Below are 12,537 nucleotides of genomic sequence, written 5' to 3'. Positions count from 1 at the left end.
TGTTTCTTGTTCAAGAGTGGCTTGACACAACGAATGCGACAGCTGAAACCCATGTCTTGCATACGTCTGTGCGTGGTGGTTCTTGAAGCACTGACTCCAGCTGCAGTCCACTCTTTGTGAATCTCCCCCACATTTTTTAATGGGTTTTGTTTCACAATCCTCTCGGTGCGGTTATCCATATTGCTTGTACACTTTCCACCACATCTTTTCCTTCCCTTCGCCTCTCTATTAATGTGCTTGGACACAGGGCTCTGTGAACAACCAGCCTCTTTAGCTATGACCTTTTGTGTCTTGCCCTCCTTGTGCAAGGTGTCAATGGTTGTCTTTTGGACAGCTGTCAAGTCAGCAGTCTTCCCCATGATTGTGTTGCCTACAGAACTATACTGAAAGACCATTTAAGGCCTTTGCAGGTGTTTTGGGTTAATTAGCTGATTACAGTGTGGCACCAAAATTTTACCTTTTCACAATATTCAAATTTTCTGAGATACTGAATTTGGGGTTTTCATTAGTTGTCAGTTATAATCATCAAAATTAAAAGAAATAAACAATTGAAATATATCAGTCTGTGTGGAATGAATGTATACATTATACAAGTTTCACTTTTTGAAGGGCATGGCATCATCTACCGCTTATCCGGGGCCGGGTCGCGGGGGCAGCAGTCTAAGCAGGGATGCCCAGACTTCCCTCTCCCCAGACACTTCCTCCAGCTCTTCCGGGGGGACACCGAGGCGTTCCCAGGCCAGCCGGGAGACATAGTCCCTCCAGCGTGTCCTAGGTCTTCCCCGGGGTCTCCTCCCGGTGGGACGGGACCGGAACACCTTCCAAGGAAGGCGTTCCGGAGGCATCCGAAACAGATGCCCAAGCCACCTCAGCTGACCCCTCTCGATGTGGAGGAGCAGCGGCTCTACTCTGAGCTCCTCCCAGGTGACCGAGCTTCTCACCATATCTCTAAGGGATCGCCCAGCCACCCTGCAGAGAAAGCTCATTTCGGCCGCCTGTATCCGGGATCTTGTCCTTTCGGTCATGACCCAAAGCTCATGACCATAGGTGAGAGTGGGAACATAGATTGACCGGTAAATCGAGAGCCTCGCCTTGCGGCACAGCTCTTTTTCACCACGACAGACCGATACATCGACCGCATTACTGCAGAAGCTGCACCGATCCATCTGTCAATCTCCCGTTCCATCCTTCCCTCACTCGCGAACAAGACCCCTAGATACTTAAACTCCTCCACTTGAGGCAGGCACTCTCCACCAACCTGAAGTGGGCAAGCCACCCTTTTCTGACTGAGGACCATGGCCTCAGATTTGGAGGTACTGATTTTCATCCCCACTGCTTCACACTCGGCTGCAAACCGTCCCAGTGCATGCTGAAGGTCCTGGCTTGAAGGGGCCAACACGACAACATCATCCGCAAAGAGCAGAGACGAAATCGTGTGGTCCCCAAACCTGACACCCTCCGGCCCCTGGCTGCGCCTAGAAATTCTGTCCATTCTGCCGGAGTCCAACATGCACAGGGAACAAGTCTGACTTACTGCCGGCAATGCGGACCAAGCTCCTGCTTCGGTCGTACAGGGACCTGACAGCCCTTAGCAAAGGACCCAGGACCCCATATTCACAGTCAAATGCCTTCTCCAAATCCACAAAACACATGTGGATTGGTTGGGCAAACTTCCATGAACCCTCCATCACCCTGTAGAGGGTATAGAGCTGGTCCAGTGTTTCACGGCCTGGACGAAAACCACACTGTTCCTCCTGAATCCGAGGTTCTACTATCGGCCGTATTCTCCTCTCCAGAACCCTGGCATAGACTTTCCCAGGGAGGCTGAGCAGTGTGATCCCCCTATAGTTGGAACACACCCTCCGGTCCCCCTTCTTAAAAAGAGGGACCACCACCCCTGTCTGCCATCCCAGAGGCACTGTCCCCGACTGCCACGCGATGTTGCACAGGTGTGTCAGCCAAGACAGCCCCACAACATCCAGAGACTTGAGGTACTCAGGGCGGATCTCATCCACCCCCGGTGCCTTGCCACTGAGGAGTTTCTTGAATACCTCTGTGACTTCAGCCCGGGTGATGGACGAGTCCACCTCTGAGCCCTCAACCTCTGCTTCCTCAATGGAAGAAGTGACGGCGTTTTTGAAGGGAATTACTGAAATAAATCAACTTTTTGATGATATTCTAATTTTATGACCAGCACCTGTAAATGATTTATGTTTGTCTTAAAGTACCTAATGGTGATAGTGGGCCATCTGTGTAATGCCTTCCATTATCAGCAGAGGGAGTATTTCTTCAGGAGATCGTCTTCATAACCTGCCAACAATGGTCAGAGCTAGACTCAAATATGAAATGCAAAGTCAATATATTCCTATATTGTACCATTCAAATGTATGGACAGAACTGATTCAAGGGTATTTCTTCAGTTATACTATTTTCCACATTGTAGAATAATTATGTTTCTTTGAACATTAATTAAACCACCACTTTATGGTGGGTTATAGCTTTGCAGAAGGAGGGTGTGGGTTAAAGACACAAAACATAGGAACTGGGTTGACAGCTACAGTCACTCTTAACTCCAAAACTGGCCACGTGGAGCTGGGAAGGTAGACAGTATTAAGGTTGTAGGGATGCCATTGCTGGGTTAGCAGTATGAGTACCACATATGGGTGGAATGGTCAATGTGCTACCTGTCATCTGCCATGCTAAGACTGATCCCCAGCAGTGGGCGAGTAGGATACCCTCTCTTCTACTGGGGTCATGTCAGTTCAGCTTCAGCTCTCCTCTCTGCAAAGACAACCTCCAAACACACACACACACACACACACACACACACAATATCCCTTCAGTGTTATCATTTCACACATTCCAAATTGAACTGTGCCTAGTAACCTAAATAGCTTTGCTTTTGTTTGTCCCAGTTAATTCTATAAAACATTTAGTTACTTACTTCCAATGGTAACGTTACATTATACATAATAATACATAAAATATTAGATAGCTACGTGTGCCCAGCATATTCATGTTGGCTGGCTGCATTAACATTATCAAGTCACTCACCTAACTAGTTTTTTCAGCCATAAATATAAGTAATTATTTTGCCACAAACGCAATTTAAGGGAAAAATCTAACTAGCTAACCAGTTAAGTCTGGTCCACAAGGCGAGAGCAATTAGAAGATAAAGGAAGTTAGCCAGGTAAAGGTAAATAACGTCCATGTCAGCTAGCCAGCTTGATGCACTTGATTGAACCAAAATAAACGGACCCTTTTCCGCAGCACCTCCTCTTTTCCCGCCTACCTTGACAAGAGCTGATTTTCAATAACGTAAGTGAGAAACTGAGAGCGAATTCTGTAAATGTTTCCCAGCTTTAAATAACAGAAAACGAGCGCTGTATTGGTTCTCTGTCACCTTGTTTACTGTTGGATAACCAATGAACGAATCATACACGGATCATGAAGGCCGGATTCACAGTCTCTAAAAGGGAGATGTTCCTGAAGCATTTATTCGGGCTGCAATCTGAGGCTTCATGAGAGCCACTTTCATCATACCGCTTTTGTCAATGCACTTGAAGTTCTTGAAATTTTAAGTTTTCACTGTCCTTAAAGTCTTAATGGTGGACTTCTCTTATTTGATTTGTTCTTGCTGTAATATGGACTACTACAGTAGAGACATATTGATGGTCTTTTGTATACTAACCCAACACAACTGTCTCAAACACATTAAGATGGAAAGATATTCCACAAATGAACTTCTAACAAGACACATTTGTTAATTGAAATGCAACCCAGGTGACCACTGCAGCTGCTTGAGAGAAGGCAGTGTGGAAACTTGTCATCAATGCAAAGGGAGGCTACTTTGAAGAATCTACTAAATGAAATGTATTTTATTTGGTTTAAGCCATTTTCTGTTGCTACATGATTCCATTTCCAACATTTATTTTTCTTTCCTTCTCCTTCTGTTTCCTTTGGTCATAGTTCCTTGACACCTCGTCCAAGTGGACATTCACCCTCTCCTTACTCTCCCTCACTTTTTCCTTATGATCTGCTTTTTTGGCCCTGAGCATCCCTTTGACTTTCTTCCTTTCCAGAATCTATCTATCTTTCCTTTTCATTTTCTCCTGCGTCTCCATCGCTTTCTGGGTGATTTGGTTTTCTTCTGAAAGAGAAAGCCCATACTGTATGTTACACAGTCATCTGAGATATTAATATCACTCCTCCAGCATGAAGAACTGTACTGTACTATACCTGTGTCTGCTCTTTCTCTCTGAACCTCAGGACAGTCTACATGTGATACAGCTGTATGTGTGCATCCTTTCTCTCTGAACCTCAGGACGGTCTACATGTGATACAGCTGTATGTGTGCATCCTTTCTCTCTGAACCTCAGGACGGTCTACATGTGATACAGCTGTATGTGTGCATCCTTTCTCTCTGAACCTCAGGACAGTCTACATGTGGTACAGCTGTATGTGTGCATCCTTTCTCTCTGAACCTCAGGACAGTCTACATGTGATACAGCTGTATGTGTGAATCCTTCATCCTCTCCAACATTTCTTCTCTATCACCCATCCATTTCACTATTCTTTCTATCCCACTCCCCTGTAAGCACCAACCTCTCCTTCTCCTTCTCACTCTTTTCCATCTCCCACCCCTTCTTCTCTTCTTCATGCTGGCTCAGAAGCATCATCTTTTCTCTTTCCTGAGCCTCTATCACTCCTCTTTCAGCTCAATCATCCACACCCCTTCTGCCTGAGTGCTCTTCTCCTTTATCTCCTTCTCCTTAATCCATCTTTCTCCTCGTTGATCCCAGAGGCTTTGTAGACAAGCGTTGACCCTGGCCCATCTCCTCCTTTCTTTCATCCAGGTTACTAGGTTCTGATTCTTCAACTGGTCTGCATTGGTCAAAACTGTCTCCAAACTATTTCTGATAGAGTTCCATCTATTCCTCTCTCTGACCCTCTCCTTCTCCACTCTTTCATTGTCAGCTGACAGTCTGTTGATGTCCACTGTCACCTTGTCCATAGACACAACGCACTCCACTGTCACCTTCTGTAACTTGGCCAAGTTCAGTATGTTTTGTACCTTAAGTTTAGCCATTTTGACATCTCTTATATTTGTCTGATACATCTTTTTCTCTCTGTTCCTTAAACACCTATCTGTCTGGCTTCCATTGGCTGCTTTGTATGTCGATAGTATCCTTAGTCTGTTTCATCTGGCTTAGAAGGTCTTCTATTTGCCTTTGTCTTTCATTTTCTTGTTCCTCCCTAATCTTGTTAACTTTGTCCAACAATTCTCTCTGTAGCTTCCATCGTTGGTGGTCTAACTTGTTACAAGTCTCAATCCCGTTTCTTATTCTCACCAGACACTCCATTTCTCTTTGTCTTTCTTATAATCTTTCCTCCATCTCATTGCCTTTCTTCATTTCCTCACTTTCAGTCATCTGTCTCCATCTCACTGATCACTGTCTGAGAGAGAATACATATTGTTTTCATTTAATTAGTTTCCTCTGAATTTCTTAACTGTTTGACCATACTAGATGTCCAATTTAAGTTAGGCCAGCTCCCAGGCTATTTGCTATAATCTAGTAATATTTATTGAGTATTTGCCTATTATCTATTCCTTTCAAGTTAGATCAAATGTGAAATTATTTCACATATTCATTTCTGACTTACCTGTTGAGTGGATTCAGTCTTTCGCCTATTCTATTCAAATGTCAATCAATTACAGAAAGTTTAAGAAGTATAATCACTGAAGAAGTATAGTATTGGAGGTTTTCTTCTCTTTGGTTCTTTAACTTCTTGTAATCTAGCCTAAACATTGAGTCATAATGAGTTAGGAATTCTGTGTTCTAACATAGAATCTCTGAATGTTACAAGTAAGGGCCATAGAAGGCTGACAGATATAATAGTTAAAACATAAAATGTATTATTTTAAGTAACAGTAATTGCATGTTTGTTTGACTTCTGGTTTGCACTAGGCTAGGATGTCAAACATGAGAACAATACTAAAAAAAAAATTGAATAATGTATTTGGTGTAGGCGGTTTACAGTTTGTTGTTTTTTGTATCATTTAAAATATATTTTCATGGTGACCTATCATTTTCCTTTTGAAAGGACATCAGGTATTGGGCCATATAGCCTAACCAAAATCAAAGGTCTGACAAGATGAATAATCTGTGTTTTGCAAAGCACTTAACCCTAACTGCTCTTATGAATCTATCTGGATATAAGCTTCTTCTTTTCAAACAAAAGAAAAATAAAAGCAGTACAGCAGTGCATAGTGCAACAAGCAGGTCACATGTTCACTCTAGGTTCTTCTTAGATAAACATTCAGGCTGTACCTAGTTTCAGGATAGTAGATCATTTTAGCTGTGTTCCTAACATTTGTTCCTATTCTTTGAAGGACATTCTCAGACTTGTCTAAAAGCCACTCCAGCATCTTCGTGCTGAATCCTTGACCCAGTCTGAGGTCCTTTGCTCTCTGGATCATGTTTTCTCCAGGGACTTCTGTATTTTTCTCTGTTCATCCTCCCATCGATCCTAGCCATTCTGCCAGCTCCGTCTGCCAAGAAGCAGGGGTTGGTGTTAGCCAAGTGGGATGGTGTTAGCCAAGTGATCTGCATTACCTTGTTGTCATTTTAAACTTTAGGAGGACATGAGGTCCTGGTCCACACCTGCAGAGTACCTGGTTTGGGGGGCCCGTTGCTGTCCCTGTCCATCTGGTCATACTTCTAACCTAGTCTAAATTTAAATAGACTCTGGATTTAGCCCACATGCATTTATAAAATATTCCAATTGGACTCTTAATATCTCACCCGGCACAGCCAGAAGAGGACTGGTCACCCCTCTGAGCCTGTGTCCTCTCTAGGTTTCTTCCTAAAATTCGGCCTTCTTAGGGAGTTTTTCCTAGCCACTGAAATTCAACACTACTGTTGTTTGCTCCTTGGGGTTTAAGGCCGGGTGTTTCTGTAAAAGCACTTTGTGACAACTGCTGTGGTAAAAAGGGTTTTATTTTGATTGATTTAAATACATTAGATTGAATACCAAGAAATACATCTGGCGACAATCAGGCATTTAAGGACTCATCTACCCAGATAATCTTTTTCTCATGCGCTCAGAGACATTCAGGCAGCATGTCATTTGTCTTTTAATCAGGAGTGGCTTTCATCTAGCCACTATACAATAAAGGCCTGATTAATGGAGTGCTTTAGAGATGGTTGTCCTTCTGACAGGTTCGCCCATCTCTGAAGTGCAACCGTATATCTCAAGAATTACTTTCCACGGGAACTATCGTAAAAACCGCGATTACGTTCTATGCCAACATATCTAGTGCCATTAAGTCGGTCAAGAACGTTATATATCAATCCACATTTTTAATGGTCACACGCCGCGCTCTCCATACAGGTTTTTCTATTGTTTTATTATTTTAAAAGAAACTGGGTTCAATCTCAGCGCTCACCACCAGAGGGCAACAGTCTTGTTGTAAAATCATGACAAACTCTATATGCAGGCTGTCATTTTGTAGTCACAGAGGAAGGCTGTGCTTCTCTAGCTTCGAGTCAAATCCCGTCTACCTGAAAGACCTGAGGCCTCATGTATCAATCGTGCGTACGCACACATGTGCCAGTGTTGACGCAGACGTTGGCATTTATCAATGTTGAACTTGACGGGAAAGTGTGTGTATTTCTACGTACATTTTAACCCATGCGTATGCACAGCCTAGCGGTTGAATTGAAGAAATACCATGCTATTACGGAAAAGATCGTAGAGGAATGTCAACTGAAACAATTGGGGAAAATCTTGTCAATATAAATATGAATAGCCTACAGGAATGCGCAAACTGTTAACTGCATCATCATAGGCTTGTGTGCTACAGGTGTAGCAAGCGTCAAAACCAGGGGTGTCCTAACTGTTCCACGGAGGGCCGAGTGTCTGCTGGTTTTCGCCCTCACCTTGTACTTGATTGACTAATTAGGTTACTAATTGGTTAGTTTCTATCCTCAGTCGGAAAAGGGTGGCTTGCCCACTTCAGGTTGGTGGAGTGTGCCTGCCTCAAGTGGAGGAGTTTAAGTATCTAGGGGTCTTGTTCACGAGTGAGGGAAGGATGGAACGGGAGATTGACAGACGGATCGGTGCAGCTTCAGCAGTAATGCAGTCGATGTATCGGTCTGTCGTGGTGAAGAAAGAGCTGAGCAGCAAGGCGAAGCTCTCGATTTACCAGTCAATCTACGTTCCTACTCTCACCTATGGTCTTGAGCTTTGGGTCATGACCGAAAGGACAAGATCCCGGATACAGGCGGCCGAAATGAGCTTTCTCCGCAGGGTGGCTGGGCGATCCCTTAGAGATAGGGTGAGAAGCTCGGTCACCCGGGAGGAGCTCAGAGTAGAGCCGCTGCTCCTCCACATCGAGAGGGGTCAGCTGAGGTGGCTTGGGCATCTGTTTCGGATGCCTCCGGAACGCCTTCCTGGGAAGGTGTTCCGGTCCCGTCCCACCGGGAGGAGACCCCGGGGAAGACCTAGGACACGCTGGAGGGACTATGTCTCCCGGCTGGCCTGGGAACGCCTCGGTGTCCCCCCGGAAGAATAGGCGAAAGACTGAACACTGGGCCCTCCATGGAACTGTTTGGACACACCTGGTCAAAACCCTAGCTACAGCCTGTAGCTGATCCAAAAACTATTAGAAGCAATACGTTTTAAAACGTAGCCCTTTCAGTCGGCATTCATTTAAAGATGCTCACTTTTACGACCTAAGGTGATTGTTTTTGAATGAGCTACAGCGTTATCACATGTTGGCTTACAATTTGTAATTCGACAAAACTGACAATACATTTCAGAAATTAGTTTTATTTAAAATTCTCACTGAATGAAAATGAATAGAACATAAAATAGGTTCGCTCATTCACCACAAATCGAATAAAACCGCCAATAGGCCTACTCAAAATACAAGTTATAGGCTTTGCTATGCAGCACCAAACAAAAAATGCATTCCTCTAAAATGTAACAATCATTTTAACACAAGGTCTTTCCAAGAGTGATTTATCTTCTATAAAATGTCTGAAATGTTATATACTTTCTTGGCCACATTCTGTAGGCGACTATTTCTATTAACAGATCTTGTGTTTGTGTACAGTCTCGGCTGTACCGCCGCACGACCCGGTACAGTCCTCACCTACTGACCAATTCCCTTTGATTATATGTCTGTATTTATATGTTTCTTGACTGTGAAGTTTAAATGTTATGATTAGCCTAGTGGCAAATTATAATTTACAGCAACCATCCCACACGACATGTCGTTGTCCCCATCTAGGACTATATATTCCCAATGATGCCAGCGATTTACTAGTCAATGGGAAAAATATCTGTCACGCTTTGCCCACCTCCTGTAGTCTGGACACTGGTTAGGAGTACAGCAAATTGCTTTCTCGCGTACACCTTGACTGATCTCTGAACACTATTTTATTAACAGCCACGTCTTGCAATGTGGGAATATTTATGACTTCTTATCGGGCTACTTGATACGTTTCGAAAAATGACAAGTTTTTAGATTGTATATCAGAAAATATTATTTGAAGTTCACATTATGGGACATTTTTCTTTTACGTTTTTTTCTGACCGGTCTCCAACTTGCTTCGTGTATCGACTGAAATGACAGCCTAGTAAATAGGGCTAATTTGTAATCAGCGTCTTGTGCGCAACATTTTCAAAATAAGAGACCAAAGTATGACTTCAAAACTGACATAAATTGAGTTTATTAATTGTTTAAGAAAATGTACCTCTCAAAACATTGACAACAATTCATATATGATCATATTTTAGAGTAATTTCAATAAAAAGTGGGTATTAAAAAACGTTCCAAGGGCAGAATTCAGACAATCCCAATGACTGAATATGGAAAACATATTGCCTCATAGCTCAAACTATTGAATATTCCACAGAAAACAATGTAGGAAATGTTCAGGAGGGTGTGTAGAATAAGACAAACCTGTCTAATCATGGGGAATGGTTTGTTACATCTAGCAACACAATATTTTCCACACCCTCTTTTCCCAAAATGTCACTCAATGGATATGAAATACATATTGACTCATACAGAAAAAATATATTCTATACGCTGCAGTGAATGTATTGTAGGAAATGTTCAGGTGAATCTATAGAGTGACTATATGCCAAATATTAAGGGGCATTGTGTATTTGCAATTGTTGCTGGCATTTTACTCCACCCATGCCATTGCCCACAATGCAAATGACTGTATATGAAATATGTATTGCCCTATACAAAAAATAAAAATAATCTATATGCTGCAGTGAATGTATTGTAGGAAATGTTCAGGAGACTCTATACAGTGGTTATATGCTAAACAACCAAGGGGCACGGTGTATTTGCAATAGTTGCTGGCATTTTACTCTGGTCAACCACGCTATTGGCGACAATGTAACTCAATGGATATGAAATACATATTGACTCATACAGAAAAATATTCTACACGCCACAGTGAATGTATTGTAGGAAATGTTCAGGAGAGTCTATAGAATGATTATATATTAAACAATCAAGGGGTACTGTGTATTTGCAATTGTTGCTGGCATTTTACATTGCTCCTTGATTTTTTTGCATATAGTCACTCTATAGAGTCTCCTGAACATTTCCTACAATACATTCACTGTGGCGTGTAGATCAGTTTTTTCAGTACAATGAAATAAGTATTTCATATCCATTGAGTTACATTGTGGCCAATAGTGTAGGTGACCGGAGTAAAATGCCAGCAACAATTGCAAATACACAGTGCCCCTTGATTTTTTTGCATATAATTACTCTATCCACTCTCCTGAATATTTCCTACAATACATTTTTACAATATACATTAAGCAAAGTGGCAAAATAGATTAATTTAATATTATTGAAATAACGTTTTACCTCTGACTTATAAGGTAAAATCCGAAAACCGGAAGTCTTATTGTTGCTACAGAATCTCTAATGTTGCCAGCATGACACTACTTAATTTGGATACCTTATATGGGTTATTGTAGGCGTCTTTGGGCGGAGACCGTAGCTCATTCACGTACACAGAAGTATAGTATGGGTCTGATTTATCAACGGAAGCATGCGTATGTGTTGTGTACGCCAGCTTGATAAATCCCAATAATTTTGATTGCACGCAAATCGTAAGATTTCCACATATGCCAGAATTTTGTTCGAAACATACGCAAGATTGATACATGAGACCCCAATGGACCTGAGCTTCCATCACAGAGGAGACTCTGGAGTGAAGCTGCTCTCTGCTGTACTGGAGGATCCCTACAGTAGCTACACTGGGGAAACTCAAGTTAGAACAGTTTGAGAAAATATTATTTGTTTTTATGTACTTTAAATCCACTGCAGCACATTTGACGAGTGAAAAACCCCTCAATGTCAGCCCCTTCAGGACTAGACGACTTGATATAGACGGTCACCACTCTGTATGTCCTCCACAGAATCACACCTGCCCTCCTTTGCTCTACCCTCCAGATAGTTCCTGGACTGGTTGGCCAGTACGCTGTCCTTCTACGAGGTCTATTCTGACAAAATGACCCACTTGTACACATTCTTCCACACTGCATTCACTGAGCCCCTCTACCCAGGGTTTGGGGTGGCTGGTTCTGTGACCCTGTGTCAAGTAGAGTAACCCTCGTGTCCTGGAGGAACACCTGGGTCTCCATTGAAACACAGAATATCCAAACCAACCATTTTAAATTATGTTCTTGTTGATTTATTTTTATTTCTGTTAAGTGATTGTGATGGTTGATCATTTCTGGTCTGGACATATGAGTCATTTAAATAATATGACTGAGGTTGTGGAAAGTTTTAATTATACTTTTTATTTTCATGTACTATTATCTGTTCTTTTGGAGTGATGTGCTGGAAAGTATTTTTTCTGTCAACATCCACATCAGCTGAATCCGCAGAACATTTCAGCTTGTTCGAGAAATCATTTTACATTTGTTTGGTGTGCACTGTAATTTCAAGCAAATGTTGATCATTTGCTAATTGCCGTTTCCCTGTTTCCATAGCGTGTGGTCTGGAACCTGCCTAATATTACTGCTGGCTTGGAGGAAAAGTAGGGTCACATGACAGGTGAGGGGGATTTTAATTTACTTTAAAAATAAATGTTCCAATAGGCAAAACAAATAGATTTTTTGTGCACATTGGGGAAGGAATACATTGGACTAAAACACTGCAATAAGCACAATCTATATCTTCTGCAGTTATATACATTGGTTAACACCTTGGTTAATAACTAATGGCTAACTACCAAAAAGCAGTTAATATCTATTACTTTACCACCTTTGTTGAACGTGTACACCATCTGCAAAAGAGGTTCCGCAATGCTACTGAAAATCATGTAATGTTTTGTCTTTCATAACTAACATTTATTTAAGGATTATGAAGCATATAATAATTGCTACAACACCACACTGACTCCCCAGGTGAGAAGGCATCCAATAATGGCTTGCAGCAGCATCATTTTCTAATAATTGCGCCAACAGTTGTTGCCTTCTCACCAAGCT

The sequence above is a fragment of the Esox lucius genome, chromosome 3 (genome assembly GCF_011004845.1).
Source record: "Esox lucius isolate fEsoLuc1 chromosome 3, fEsoLuc1.pri, whole genome shotgun sequence".
NCBI classification, from domain to species: Eukaryota; Metazoa; Chordata; class Actinopteri; order Esociformes; family Esocidae; genus Esox; species Esox lucius.
This window is presented reverse-complemented; position numbering follows the sequence as displayed.